This window comes from Carcharhinus amblyrhynchos, chromosome 10 (genome assembly GCF_965287045.1).
Source record: "Carcharhinus amblyrhynchos chromosome 10, sCarAmb.v2.hapA, whole genome shotgun sequence".
NCBI lineage: Eukaryota > Metazoa > Chordata > Chondrichthyes > Carcharhiniformes > Carcharhinidae > Carcharhinus > Carcharhinus amblyrhynchos.
Genome location: NC_137333.1, coordinates 101,557,848 through 101,574,111, shown reverse-complemented (window position 1 = coordinate 101,574,111; position 16,264 = coordinate 101,557,848). Strand labels below are relative to the sequence as shown.

The window sequence follows — 16,264 nt, the reverse complement described above, 5'->3', positions numbered from 1 at the left end:
GAAAGTGGAACTGAGCCACAACAGATCAGCCATGATCTTATTGAATGGCGGGGCAGGCTCGGAGGGCTAGATGGCCTACTCCTGCTCCTATTTCTTATGTTCTTATGTTCATGTACTGACTAACTCAAGAACAGCCTTTTTCCCACTACCGTCAGGCTTTTGAATGGATTTACTTTGCATTAAATTGATTTTTCTCTCCATCCTAGCTATGACTGTACACTACATTCTGCACTCTCTCCTCTCCTTCCCTATGAACGGTATGTTTTGTCTGTATAGCGCACAATAAACAGTACTTTTCACTGTGCACTAATACATGCGACAGTAATAAATCAAATTTAAAATGTGCCAATCCATGGGTGAATTATGACTGTTTTATGTAATGATGCTCGCAAGAGAAATGATAAAGGAGATGGCCTTTCATTACATTCGGGTTATCTAGAAGCGTTAGCATAATAAATTGATCCGAGGCATTTCAAAGGAATATTATAAGTTTGACAAGTTACACAAGGAGACATTAGATATGGGCACATGACTAGCAGATTCAGCAGAGGCAAGTTTTAAAGGGAGGAAAGGGAGTTCGAAACACAGTGAAATTTAGGGAGGAAATCTGGGAGCTAAGTGCTTTGGATATTTGAAGGAATGGTTACCAACGATGGTACAATTCAAGTTAGAGATGATGACAAAGCATAGAATTCGAGGACTGTAAAGATCTAGGATTTGAGTGGCGTAGTGGTTAACACTGCTGCTTCACAGTGCCAGGGACCTGGGTCACAGTCTGTGTGGAGTTTGCATGGTCTCCCTGTGGAAATGGGTAGTCTTAATGATTCCATGGATGTATGAATGGAAGTACATCACAGAATCAAATATAACATCAAGCTGTGAACAGTCTGGTTCAGCCATTTATTGTACAATGTGGACAATGGTTGGTTGCATAAAAACATCCAGGTCTGTGGTTTCAGTCCGCCATTTGAATATCCCCAAAAGGTTCAGTATCATGCAAAACCTAACCTTCATGTTCATCATTTGCTAATCCTCATCATAGCTACCTTTAAACCATCAAAAATAAATCTGAAGCAGATATGAACAGTTTGCCACCACTATGTAAGATGCAACTTGTGGGCCGAAGGGCCTGTTTGTGCTGTAGTGTTCCATGTTCTATATGTTCTATGATGCAACTGCCCAGACAGTCCACTTCCATATGCAGCAAGGCCTGCACAGTACTCAAACTTGAGCTGATAAGAGCCTAGTTACATTTGTGCCACACAAGTGCCAGGTAATGATCACCTTAAAGGCGGGATGGGGGTTTTACTATTGAGCAGAAACTGAACTGAACCAGCCACACAAATACAATGCCTACAGACCTTGCTGCAGAGTGCAATTCATCTCGCGACATCCTATGGACCGCACAGTGGCACACTGCTACCTCACAACATCAGGGACCTGGATTCGATTCGAGACTTAGGTCACTGTGTGCAGAGTTTGCACCATTCTGCATGGGTTTTCTCCGGTGCTCAGGTTTCCTCCCACAGTCCAAAAGGCGCACTGGTTAGGTGCATAGGCCATGCTAAATTGTCCCTCAGTGTACCCGAACAGGTGCCATAGTGTGACAACTAGGGGATTTTTACAGGAACTTGATTGCAGTGTTAATGTAAGACTACTTGTGACACTAATAAACTGCAAACTTCCAAAGTCTGTCCATTATCTGCAAGGCGCAAGTCAGAATTGTATCTCCACTTGCCCAAATGAGTTCCAACAACACTCAAGCTCGACACCATTGAGGACAAAGCAGCCCACCCATCCATCCATCAGTGAAACACAAAGGCAACAGGGTGTACCATCCATCCGCAGCTCCTTTGACAGCAACTTCCAAAGGATACGGGCAGCAGATATGTGGGAACACAGCAATCATCTGCAAGTTCTCACTCAAGCCACACACTACCCTCACAGTGCCAGGGACCCAGGTTCAATTCCCAGCTTGGGGCATTGTTTGTGTGAAGTTTGCTCGTTCTCCCTGTGTCTGCGTGGGTTTCCTCCGGGTGCTCCGGTTTCCTCCCACAGTCTGAAAGATGTGCTGGTTAGGTGCATTGGCCATGCTAAATTCTCCTTCAGTGTATCAGAACAGGCACCTGTGTATGGCGACTAGGGGATTTTCACATTTACTTCATTACAGTGTTAATGTAAGCCTACTTGTGACGCCAATAAATAAACTTTACACCATCCCAGCTTGGAACTATATCGATGTTCCTTGGCCAAACTCCTGGAAATCCCTTCCTAACAATAGGGTGGGTCTTCTTGCAACACATGGATTGCCTGGTTCAAGGCAGCGGCTCTCACTTTCTGAAGTGCAATTAGACATGGGCAATAAATGCCGGTCTAGCTAGCATCCCATGAATGAACAAAAACAAATCAATAATGGCTATTTAAGCGAGGTATTGTTATAACCCCAGAATTAAGCACCACAGTCCGGAGAAGGAATGGAATAGCAATAAATTCTATCAATGGATTTTTAATCCTGCCTTTCATTAAAAAACATGCATTGTATTGTGTTTGGTTTTATTATTCAGAAGTATTCGTTAGCCTGTGATGACTCATGCTGGATTCTGAGCCGGATGTGCAAACAATCTTACAGTAAATGAAAAGTGGCTTAATGTAATCAAGAATTAATGGATTTGGGAGCTTCCTGATTGTGTCTGCTGGAATGTGGCTTCTGTACGTGTTAGGCTGACAGGCTCTTGATTTACGTAATAGGCCACACCAGCCTGAGAAAACAGCACCAATAATCACAGAGACCCACCTGCCCCCCGACCTCCAAACTTATTGGGGTATACTTTTATACTCAATGCCCCAGCCGATGAAAGCAAGCATGCCATACGCTTTCTTCACCACCTTTCCCACCTGTACTGCCACTTTTAAGGATCTGTGGACCTGGTGTGTTTTACAGACTGCTGCCTCATCTGTCAGAGCTTACCCTCTGGTAAGCTAATCCCAATTGCCTGCCTTTGGCCCATATCCCTCTATACCCGTCGTACCCATCTAACTATCTAAATGCTTTTTAAAAGACAACATTGGACCCGCCTCTACTACCACCTCTGGCAGCTTGTTCCAGACACTCACCACCCTGTGTGTGAAAAAATTGCCCCTCTGGACACTTCTGTATCTCTCCCCTCTCACCTTAAACCTATGCCCTCCAGTTTTAGACTCCCCTAACTTTGCAAATAATGCAAATCCCTCTAGAACTTAGAAACATGTTTCCATGACGCAGGACAGTGGTTAGCACTGCTGCCTCACAGCGCCAGGGACCCAGGTTCAATTCCGGCCTTGGGTCACTGTCTGTGCGGAGTTTACACTTTCTCTCCAAGCCCGTGTGGGTTTTCTCCAGATGCTCCTCCCACAGTGCAAAGCTGTGCGGGTTAGGTTGATTGGCCAACTTAAATTGACCCTGGTATCGGGGGGGTTAGCAGGATAAACGTGTGGGGTTACGGGAATAGAGCCTGGGGTGGCATTGTGGTTGGTACAGGCTCGATGGGCTGAATGGCCTCCCTCTGTACTGTAGGGATTCTATGATACAAGCAGGAAAAGGCCCCTCGAGCCTGCTCCACCGTTCATTCACATCACACTCGATGTGCTTCAGTTTCATTTACCTATTCCACTGGAACATATACAGCAGCTTAACTTACTGACTGGATAGGAACAGAGGAAGCTGCAGAACCGAATCGATCATCGAATTTGACTCGCCAACTTTAAGGGCGTTCAAATGGTCAGTGGATAAGCATTATGAATAACATTGGGATAGTTTAGGTTAGAGGGTCATTAGATTGGTTCCACTGGTTGGCGCAACGTCGAGGGCCGAAGGGCCTGCACTGCGCTGTAATGTTCTATGACACCTGGCTGCTTCTAAAACTTTAGCACCAACAAGATAGTTGAGTAGGCACAAAAAACCCAAGACTGAATGAGACCAGAGTGTAGCTGTATAACTGTGGACACAGAATATTTCTCATTGTATGACTAAATTTTAGAGATTTTGTGTGAATCGCCCACTTGTTGACAGACTTTTTTTATTTCAGTGGATTACAGGTGTGGCTGGCTCAGCCATTGTTTACATAAGAACATAAGAACATAAGAAATAGGAGCAGGAGTAGGCCATCTAGCCCTTCGAGCCTGCCCCGCCATTCAATAAGATCATGGCTGATCTGTCGCTGCTCAGTTCCACTTTCCCGCTTTCTCCCCATAACCCTTAATCCCCTCTCTTATCAAAAACCCATCAACCCGCGTCTTAAAAATATTTAGCGAGGCAGCCTCCACCACTTCAACGGGCAGAGAATTCCAGAGATTCACCACCCTTTGAGTGAAGAAGTTCCTCCTCAACTCCATTCTAAACCGCCCCCCTTTTATCTTGAGCCTGTGCCCCCTAGTCCTACTGTCTTTTTTGAGCGGGAAGAGTCTCTCCACCTCTATCCTATCCATCCCATTCATCATCTTATACGTCTCAATGAGATCTCCCCTCATTCTTCTAAACTCTAACGAGTACAAGCCTGGTTTATTCAGCCTCTCCTCATAGCTCAACCCCCTCAACTCCGGAATCAGCCTAGTAAACCTCCTCTGCACTCCCTCCAAGGCCAAAATATCTTTGCGCAGGTGCGGCGCCCAAAACTGCACACAGTACTCCAGCTGCGGCCTCACCAATGCCCTATACAGCTGCAGCAAGACCTCCCTACTTTTATATTCAATCCCCCTCGCTATGAAGGCCAGCATCCCATTCGCCTTCCTGACCACCTGCTGCACCTGCAAGCTGGGTTTTACGACTCATGCACAAGGACCCCGAGGTCCCTCTGCACCGTCGCCTGCTGCAGTTTTTCGCCCCGTAAGTAATAGTCCTTCCTACCATAGTGGACCACCTCACACTTGCCAACATTAAATTCGATTTGCCTGGTGAGGTATTGGTGTACCAGAAGTTACATTTATTTCCTCCTGGTTTCCTCCTACAGTCCAATGATGTGTGGTTTAGGTGGACTGGCCATGCTAAATTGCCCCCCTTAGTGTCAGGGGAACTAGCTAAGGTAAATGCATGGGGTTTTGGGGATAGGGCTTGGGTGGGATTGTGGTTCGGTGCAGACTCGATGGGCCAAATGGCCTTGTTCTGCACTGTAGGATTCTATGATTCTATGAAATACAAAATACGATTGTGTTCAAACATCTCTATGGCTTTGTTCCATTTTTGTAACCTTCTTTAGCTTTGCCACCTTCCAAGGACAGTTCTGATCTTTTATACATCTCTCACACCCCCACTGATGGCCATGCCTTCAGTTGTCTAGGCTCCCAATTCCCCCTCTACATCTTTCACCTCCTTTAAGATGCTTCTCAAAACCTGATGCCTTGACCTATTCTAACAATTCCTCCTTGTGTTCGATGTCAATATTTCCATCCGAGTCCATTCCTTTGAGGCACCTTGGGGGTATTTTTCTGCAGTAAGAGGAAACCCAAGCTGTTGGTGACTTATCAACCACTGAAGATTAGGCAAATTAATGATTAAATATGCTCAGATAATAAAGAGCTCCAAGTTATATATGTACACACTGGGCCAGATTTTAGATGTTCACCATATATTCAGGATGCAGACTTACCCTTAGCCGACCTGTTTGAAGATTTAAGTTCTAAAGCAGTTCCCCTGAGCAAAAGGCATTACAGGCAGGATATTTAATTCCCATTATGGGGTAAAAATCAGAGCACTTTCTTGATGGCTAAACCATACAGATTGGAAAAATTCAGCCTTGACCCTCCGTATGTGTGGCATCAATTCCCATGAAGGCCCCACTTTCTCAAGCTTGCCTCTCGCCTGAGGTTTGGTGATCCTCAGGTTAAATCACTTCCAGTCAGCTCTCTCCCTCAAAGTAAAAAGCAGCCGATTGGCATCTGCGGCTATGGCGACCTTACCTTATATGCGGCATAAAGCAATGGAATAAATTAAGAGAAACTCTTCTCTTTGGCAGATAGGTCAGTCATCAGAAAACAGATTTCCACACAAGAACTTCTCACAGAATACTACAGCGCAGAAAAGGCCCTTTAACCCATCGAGTCTGCCCAACGCATGAAAAGCCCTAACCTGCCCACCTAAATGCTTAAGCAAATTGACTTTAAAAAAAAGCACAGCTATTTAGCACAACCTGGAATGCCACGCCTGAGAGGATTGTGAAATAATACGAAAATACTTCTTACAGGGAAAGAGCATGAGGAGGGAGGCTAATCAGATAGTTTTTATCAAAGACAAAAGGCAGTAATATGGTGGGTCAGGTGGCCCCCTTTGATGCTACGTGTGATGGCGTGACATAAACCAGTAAAGGGTTAAGGGTATCAGAATCAGCTCAACATCTTCAGGTTGCACAGGAGTAGGAGAATGAACCAAACTTCCCACAATGTTGAGACTGGCATGGATATTTATAAAGTGCCAACGCGCACCACCAAGCACATAGGGAGATGGTCATTTGGGAAAGGCAGAGGGCAATTACAGCTAACAGTGAAGGGAGGAGGAGAGAATAAGCACAAGCATTGGATCTCATGGATTGCTCATGAGCCATGTCTTTTGCAGACTGCTATATACTGGGTTATTTTGAAGGTACCCTGAATTTAGTGGGTCTTTTTCATAGCCTACGTCGGCTGCTGTGTTCAACACAGCCAGGGGGTTATTTGCTGTGGTTAAAGTGTTCCAGCAACTGAAGAAAATCTGGTTGAAATAAAGTCAAAGCAGTCAAAGAAGGTTCCCACTTGTACATTTATATGGGGCGGCATGGTGGCACAGTGGCTAGCACTGCTGCCTCACAGCACCTGGGTTCAATTCCCTGCTTGGCTCACTGTCTGTGCGGAGTCTGCGCATTCTCCCCGTGTCTGCACGCATTTCCTCCAGGTGCTCTGGTTTCCTCCACAGGCCAAAGATGTGCACGTTAGGTGGACTGGTCATGTTAAATTCTCCCCCAGAATTCCCAAACAGGCGCCGGAGTGTGGCGACTAGGGGATTTTCAGTGACTTCACTGCAGTGTTAATGTATGCCTACTTGTGACTACTAGATAAATCAACTTTAAATACAAGGGCGGGATTTTCTGCATGGCTCGCCATTGGCCGGCCATGGGATCTTCCAGTCCCATTGTTGTTGGTGGGTTTTCCATTGAGGGCACTCCTCACTGCCCCCACAGTGTCAGTGCGCCGTCTGGAAGATCCCACCAGCGTGAACAGCCAGTAAGTTCCGGTCACGATCTAGGGACAAGATCCTCGGCTCCTCAAGCCTACTCTGCCATTCAATAATATCTTAGTTGATCTGAATGATGACCTCAGTGCCATTTCCTGTATGCCCCCCATAACCATAGACTCCCTCGTCAATCAAAAACCTAACTCAGCCTTGAATATATTGAATGACACCGCCTCCACTGCTCTCCGGCAAAGAGAGTTCCAGAGACCCTCAAGAGAGATGAGATTTAACAACAAGGAAGAAAGAAAATTACAGCGTGGGAACAGGCCCTTCGGCCCTCCAAGCCTGCACCAACCGTGCTGCCCAACCATAGTTTCCCCTCCATCACCATCTCAAATGGAAGACTTCTTGTCACAGTGCATCGTCGAGTGAGAAACGAAGGCAGCTCAGGAGCATGCTTCAAAGCTGTGCAGACACTGCATTTGTTCAAGGAATATTCAAACCACAAAAATATACTGCTGATCAGTGTCCCCTAATTCCAGACTACCCCACACAAGGGGAAATATTCTCAACATCCATCCTGTCGCTTCTCCCTTCATCAAGTGCGAGGTGGTCCACTTTGGTAGGAATAATGGTAGGAAGGATTATTACTTACGGGGCGAAATACTGCAGCAGGCGACGGTGCAGAGGGACCTCGGGGTCCTTGTGCACGAGTCGCAAAAACCCAGCCTGCAGGTGCAGCAGGTGGTCAGGAAGGCGAATGGGATGCTGGCCTTCATAGCGAGGGGGATTGAATATAAAAGTAGGGAGGTCTTGCTGCGGCTATATAGGGCATTGGTGAGGCCGCAGCTGGAGTACTGTGTGCAGTTTTGGTCGCCGCACTTACGCAAGGATATTTTGGCCTTGGAGGGAGTGCAGAGGAGGTTTACTAGGCTGATACCGGAGTTGAGGGGGTTGAGCTATGAGGAGAGGCTGAATAAACTAGGCTTGTACTCGTTAGAGTTTAGAAGAATGAGGGGAGATCTCATTGAGACGTATAAGATGATGAATGGGATGGATAGAATAGAGGTGGAGAGGCTCTTCCCGCTCAGAAAGGATAGTAGGACTAGGGGACACAGCCTCAAGATAAAGGGGAGGCGGTTTAGAACGGAGTTGAGGAGGAACTTCTTCACTCAAAGGGTGGTGAATCTCTGGAATTCTCTGCCCGTTGAAGTGGTGGAGGCTGCCTCGCTCAATATTTTTAAGACGCGGGTTGATGGGTTTTTGATAAGAGAGGGGATTAAGGGTTATGGGGAGAGGGCGGGAATGTGGAACTGAGCCACGACAGATCAGCCATGATCTTATTGAATGGCGGGGCAGGCTCGAAGGGCTGGATGGCCTACTCCTGCACCTATTTCTTACGTTCTTATGTTATCACAAATTTACACTCACTGCAAACATTTCTCAGCTAAATTAAACTATGCAAAAATGGAAGCAACTCTGCGACAGCACTAATATTGCCAGATTTAAGTAAAAGGAACAGACCATCAAAACACACCATACGAGGTGGGGGTAACACGGTGGCCCAGTGATTAGCACTGTTGCCTCACAGCCAGGAACCCGGGTTCAATTCCTGGCTTTGGTCACTGTCCGCGCGCAGAGTCTGCACGTTCTCCCTGTCTCTGTGTGGGTTTCCTCCGGGTGCTCCAGTTTCCTCCCACAGTCTGAAAGACGTGCAGGTGAGGTGTATTGGCCATGCTAAATTCTCCCTCAGTTGTACCCGAACAGGCACCAGACTGTGGCAAGTAGGAGATTTTCACAGTAAATTCACTGCAGTATTAATGTAAGCCTACTTGTGAGACTAATAAATAAACTTTAACTTCGCACATCCTGTATCCTATTTGGACTGGCTGTACTACAAAAGGGTGCAAGTTTGTGCTTGAGTTTTTCACTCCAGAGACACACAACTCAGGCTGGCACTTCTAGTGCAGTACTGACAAGGTGGTCCAGCACCAGATATATAGGATTATATAGAACATACAGTACAGAAACAAGCTATTTAGTCCAACCAGTCCATGTCAATGTTTATGCATCACTTGAGCCTCTTCCCACCTAAATCTATCTTTGTATTCCTCTCTTTCCAGCTCTGTTGTATACTTATCCAGTTCCCGCTTAAATCCATATTCACTATACCACACCTTGTGGTAGCACGTTCCAGATTCTCACCATGCTCTCCCGGTAAAGACATTTCTTCGGCATTACCTATTGGAGCTCTTAGTAACAATCTTACATTGGTGGCCCCGTTTTGCTCTTTCCCACAAGAGAAAACACTCCATTTCCACGTCTTTCCCAAACCTTTGACCATTTTAAAGACTTTTATTAGATCAATGCTCAGCCTTGTTGAGAGACCCAGCCTGTCAATCCTTCCCTGATACGTGAAACCACATCCTCATGAGCTTCTGTGAGCTCTCCCCACTGTCTCCGTATCCTTTTCATAATATGACCAGACCTCTACACGGTGCTGAGTGTGGTCTAGCCAAGGTTCGAAACAGCTTTAGCATAGCTTCCTTACTTCCCAATTACGTGACTCATCCTGGTTTTCAAATTCCTCCGTGGCTTCACCATCTCATACTACCTCACCTCCCCCCACAGCTGCAAAACCCTCAGATATGTAATCCTACAACTCAAGCAACTATTGATTGGAATGGAAGTTTTGTAGTTTCAAATCTCAGGCACTCCCTCCCTAAACTATTCCACCTTTCTATTCCGCCTCTCTTCAAGAGGCTATCTAACGCTGGCCACATTTTTGATCATTTGCTCCAACACCACCTTTGTGGCTTGTGTCAAATTTTACTTGATAATGCTCCTCACAACACCATGGGAGGTTTTTCAGCATTAAAGATACTATATAAATAAAAGCTGTTGTTGTTGTTGTTGTCTAGTAAAATTATCTGGCCATTATCATGATAGGATCCTGCTGTTTTGTAATTTATGCTTTAGTTTCTACATTTCAACAATGAATGCACTTCTAAAGCATTAGATTGGCTGTAAAGTCTTTTGGGGCATCTCCACGAAAGGCGCTATACAAATGCAAGTCCTTTCTTTGATGATCAATGAAGTTACACAGCCTCACACAATATCACCAACATCTAATGAATAAACTCATGCACTCAGAAACATTTACCCCTAATCCTGCAAAAGAACAAATGCAAAGATTCCTGCAAAATAAAACCAACCCAATTTCCAACCAATGCTTTAAGAGCACATCACTTTACACAAACCTGGTCATAACAGTTAATGCAAACGTCTCAGGCTGACAAAGCACTACATTAAAGTAGCTACGTGGGGATGTGTACATCCATATAGAACCTAGTACTTTAAGTCCATGGCTATTTGTTTTAAACAAGGAAACAAGTCCAATATAAGTGCAGTGCCAGGTGGGGAGAGTTGGAAGAGAAAGAAGGAGGTGGGGTGGGGTGGGGTGGGGGGGACAGGGAGGAGGGAGGAAGGGGAAGGAGAGGAAGGGGGAGGAGAGGAAGGGGGGAGGAGGGAGGAAGGGGGGAGGAGGGAGGAAGGGGAGGAAGGAGGGAGGGAAGAGAGGGACGAAGAAGAGGAAATAGGAAAGAGGCAAAAGAAATAGAAAACAGGCACAGCAAAATTTAGACAGGGAGATAAAGAGACAGAGAGAGAGAGAGAGAGACTCCAGTCTCACAGGCAGAGAAAGAGGCAAAGCAAAACAAGTTGCACTAATACATTTTCGCCTTTGATTCTTTGCACCTTCACAGTACAAAGAGTACAGTCATTTGTTTAAAGTCAACACAAATTTCAAAAGATGCCCCAATCAAATAAACAGATCCAGGTGTACATGCAACTTTGAAAGCAACCACCAAATATTCAGTTTAAATCATTCCCTGGCATTGCATTTGCAAGAGGCCAAAAATAAGCAGCTGCGTCTCCTGAAGTGTAGCCTGCAGCAGGAGAGTAAATGACAGAACTTTGGTGTGCTAAAACTCCTCAATCAAAGTTCAGAATCAGGAAATCCATTCAAATGCTGTTGTGCTAAAAAGCACCCAAGCTCAGTACCAGAGCTTGATAAAGCAGCTCAGCATGAAACACTCTTTAACAGTTATATTAAGAGGCAAATATGTGTATTATCACTCCAGCTCCTCACAAAACACAGTAGCAAACAAATCTCAATCATTTTCTTAAAAGGACCAAAATCTTTTGGTTACACCTTCAATGCTAGGCCACTTCAGTCAGATACTGAAGCTCAGCACAACAGAATGAATGAATATCTTGCTTTCGATCATACAGTCTTCACCTGCACCACCAGGAGCCTTCCCTCATTTGTCACCCGCAGTAATTGCTTATTAATCACACCGATATATATCATGTCTCCCCCATCCCCCTCCAGTCCCCAAGCACTGACAGCTAGATCAGACAATACAAACACTCACACAGCACTGCCTCAGAACACAAGCCTCACCTCAACAAAGGCTCAATCTTTGCACTGCTTTGTACCACGTTTGCCTATTCCACAATCCTCCCACAAACACACACACTCACACACACAGCTCTCCTTCTTTAAAAAGCTACCAGACCTTACCTAATTTAAGGATTGTTCCTATCGGCTCCTCTTCTTTCTCCCTCTCCTGCCACAAACATCTAATACCGGTGTACAACACAAGTAACAGCACACAGTGACTGGGACCTCCCCAGACATGATGTCATGTTCTCAGTGACTCACATTGGTTGCGGAAGGAGAGAGGGAGAGGGTGAGGGAGAGGGAGAGGGAGAGAGAGAGGCGGGGGGGGGGGAAATAAATCCAACGCAGACAATCTCCACTAGCTGATGTTCAACAGAGTCATCCTCTGGGCAATATGGGATTGGCTTTGTTCTAATCTAATTGCTGGTTAATAATGTGAATCAGGGGAAAGTGTGTTATTTAGGAGCATTTACTGCATTCAGAATGTAGGGGCACAACGTAACAGTCCATGGATCTGAACTGCAGCTTCAGGTAACTTTAAAACAGAATGCCTTCTAAACAAGAACTGTTCTGTGAAATGACTCCGACAGCACTGTTACTCCACTCTCCCAACACCCCCCACCCGCCCCATTCCTCTCAGCTCCCCTTCTCCCACCACCCCACCTGCCCCTCTCCAACCCCTCCCAGCTCCCCCTCTCCACCCCACATATCCCCATCTCCCCCCCCCGTCACCGCATCCCCCCCTCTCTCCCACTCCCCCTCCTCTCCGCCTCCTGTCTGCTCCCAGCTCCCCTTCTCCCACCACCCCACCTGCCCCTCTCCTGCACCCCCCCTCCACCCCACACATCCCTAGCTCCCCCCGTCACCACATCCCCTGGTCCCTCTCTCCCACCTCCCATCGGCTCCCAGCTCCCCTTCTCCCTCCCAGCTCTCTCTGTCACACCCCATTCGCCCTCAAACAATGCCCCCCTGCCCCACTCTCACAGCTCCCCCTCTCTCACACACTAACATCACCCCATTCCTGTATTCCACTTCTGCCATTCCTTTCACTCATTTACAAACCTCGCTATCATTGATTAGTCACAAACAAATCAATCTCACCCTCACTCATGGTCCCCAGGACTTACTCACCCTTTTGTCCAACCACCAATAAGTCAGCCACTGGACAGTGTATGAGGAATGGATGTCCTGGCTTATTTCTCCATTTTCTATTTCCCATATTTGTTTTGACCCTTCTGCTCAGAGTTAACTCAACCAAATCAATCATACAATAAAATGATCAGAAATTTTCTCTACATTGCTTGGGTTCATAGAATCCCCACAGTGCAGGAGGCCATTCAACCCATTGAGTCTGCACTGGCAACAATCCCACCCAGCCCTATCCCCATAACCCCACATACTTACCCTGCTAATCCCTCTAACCTACGCATCCCGGGATACCATGGGGCAATTTAGCATGGTCAACCCGCGCATCTTTCAGATTGTGGGAGGAAACCCACACAGATACAGGGAGAACGTGCAGACTCTGCACAGTCAGTGACCCAAACCGAGAATTGAACCCAGGCTCCTGGAGCTGTGAGGCAGCAATGCTAACCACTGTGCTACCATGCTGTCCTTTCTGAGACAGCTCACCACAAGTCATTTCCTCAATCCCCTGAGGTGTCATTTTGTGTAGAGATGATTTGATTTGATTTATCGTCACATGTATTAGCATACAGTGAAAAGTATTGTTTCTTGCGTGGTATACAGACAAAGATCCAGCTGACATTTATTTTCTTGCCCACGGCCAAACTAAACTGCACAATAACCATACTAATCATTAGCACGAACTGAACAAAAGCAAAAAACGTATGCCAAAAAAAGGCCAGATCAGAAAGTAAGACAATGCCTTTTTAACTCCCAAATTCAAGACATAACTTTCATCTCAGATAAAAGGAAACAGCAGGGTTCGTGCAATGCACTGAGACATCAACTCATCACACTCTAGCGGGGTAGGCCACATATTTCAGTTCCACATACTTTCCGCTGCAGCCTTGCAATAGGTTACACATCAGAACTAGGAGCAGGTGAAGGCCATTTGGCCCCTCGAGCCTGCTCCGTCATTCAATAAGATCATGGCTAATCTTTTTGTGGACTCAGCTCCACTTACCCGCCCGCTCGCCATAACCCTCAATTCCTTTACCGTTCAAAAATTTATCTATCCTTGCCTTAAAAACATTGTGAGGTAGCCTCAACTACTTCACTGGGCAGGGAATTCCACAGATTCACAACCCTTTGGGTGAAGAAGTTTCATCTCAACTCAGTCCTAAACCTGCTCCCCCTTATTTTGAGGCTATGTCCCTTAGTTCTAGTTTCACCTGCCAGTGGAAACATCCTCCCCGCTTCTATCTTACCTATTCCCTTCATAATCGTATACGTTTCAATGAGATCTCCCCTCATTCTTCTGAATTCCACATTGCAACGTTAAAGCAAAGGCATTTATTCCACGGTAAAGGGGTTAAAACAATTGAGGCTGCACACAGAAGTCTATCAACCCAGAGTCAGGGGATGCAAGCAGTACAATTAAAACTTATAGTGCCTATAATATAATAAAACATCCCCAGGCACTTAACAGGAGCATTATATAGACCAAATATGACATCTAGCTACATTAGGATAACAGAAACATTGGATAAACTCAGCAGGTCTAGCAGTATCTGCAGAGAGAGAACACAGTTAATGTTTTGAGTCCATCCTGTGGAAGGGTCATATAAACTTCTCTCTCCAAAGAAGCTGCCCAAACTGCTGAGTTTATCCAGTGTTTTTATTTCAGCTTTCAAGCATCCGCAGTACTCTGCCTTTACGCAAGGAAAACATGAAATCATACGACCAAAAGCTGAGTCAAAGAGCTGGTTTTAGACAACGTCTTAATGGTGGAAAGCGAGGTAGAGAGGTGTCGGATTAAGACTGAAAAAGAAAGAGGTTTAAAGAAAGGAAATATAGTCAGGATGCAAGAAAGACCCACATGTTCTGCAGTGCTTTTCATGATCTTGGGACTTTGCAAAGAAAATTACAGCTACTTTAAGTATTTTTTATTTTGTAGCTATTAGAAAGTGCTGCAGCCAGTTTGCACAGAAGTCACAAAAACTTAAATATGATAATGAACAGATGTGTTTCATTTTTTAAAAAAAAGACAGTGCTGGTTGAGGGACAAAAGATTTGCCAGGACATTAGGAGGGACTTCCCAAATCTTCTTCGAAAGTGCTGAGTGGTTCAGTTGTGGATCTGTATGAATCTAGATTATCTTAGCAGGAACAAAGATAAGGATTGTGCTCAAAAGGACATGTGACAAGCAACTGTGCTCAAAAGGACATATGAAAAAGCACAACAATTTGCATTTAAATAGTATCTCTAATCCCAAGATGCTTCACAGGACAAATAAAGTTTGACAGAGTTACAAGGCCAGACAACCGAATTCTTGATGAAAGAGCTGAGTTCCAAGATACACCTTAATGGAGGAAAGAGCTGTGGAGAGGCTGAGAGCTTTAGCAAGGGAATTCCAGAGCTTTATGGTCTAGATAGATGAACCTATTTATTTGATAATATACTCACAAGCTTTCGGGGTTAGTCCCATCGTCAGGTGGAACTCTCCATTCACCTGACGAAGGGACTAACCCGAAAGCTTGTGAGTATATTATCAAATAAATAGGTTGGACTAAAACCTGGTGTTGTCAGACTTTTCACTGTGTTTACGCCAGTCCAACGCCGGCATACCCACATCATGACTAGATAGATGAGGCATGGCTGCCAATGGAGGAGTGAGCAAAATTGGAGACATGCAAGAGGCCAGAATTAGAGGAGCACAAAAGGTCAAGAAGAACGTAGGCTGGAGGGGACAGGGATAAGGCCGTGAAGGGATTTGGAAGCTTTATTCATTCATGGGACATGGCCAGCATTTATTGCCCATTCCTGGATGCCCAAGGGCAGCTGAGAGTCAACCACATTGCTAAGATCTGGAGTCACATGTAGGCCAGACTGGGTAAGATTGGCAGATTTCCTTCCCTGAAGTATAATAATGCACCAGGTGGATTTTTCTGACAATCAATAATGATTTCATGATCATCAAGTAGATTCTTAATTCCAGGTATTTTTTATTGAATTCAAATTCCACCATCTGCCATGGCAGGATTCGAACCCGGGTCCCCAGAGCATTAGCTGAGTTTCTGGATTAATAGTCTAGCAATAATACCACTCGGCCGTCACCTGCCCACAACAAGGATGAGAATCAAGGTGTTGGCAGATGATCATGACCACCGATAGCGTGCATCTGTAAATCACTCACATTCAATGCAGAAGGAAAACATTCCAACCAGCTATTTTTACTGAAAAGTTGTGTGTGGATACCAGGAAGGGACTAACAGTCTTTCGTGCAAACAGTGTCTGCTCACCTCCCACCTGACTTTAAATAATCTGTTGGCATTTACCTCTTTTAAGCTTTGTTATAACAATACAGCCTCTTGAAAAAGTGCAGGGATGGCAACGCAAATGCTGCTTCCGCTAAGGAATCATCAACTTTCTTGGAGGGGGGGGGGGCGGGGGGAATGGGAATGAAAACTACAAAAAATGAAATATAAATAAAACAG

General features: G+C 45.5%; 1 protein-coding gene across 3 annotated transcripts in view; it reads right to left on the bottom strand.

The window, feature by feature from the left end:
• The window catches only part of pak1 (p21 protein (Cdc42/Rac)-activated kinase 1), a 234,991-nt gene that overhangs the window by 137,240 nt on the left and 81,487 nt on the right, over positions 1–16,264 (bottom strand). The window contains exon 1 of one of the 3 annotated variants that reach the window (XM_080197672.1): positions 11,763–11,865. The exons of the other annotated variants lie outside the window; for them this stretch is intronic. The gene's annotated coding sequence lies outside the window, so the exon portion shown is untranslated. Of the gene's footprint in view, positions 1–11,762; positions 11,866–16,264 lie in introns of those variants that run through there. 3 annotated transcript variants of the gene reach the window in all.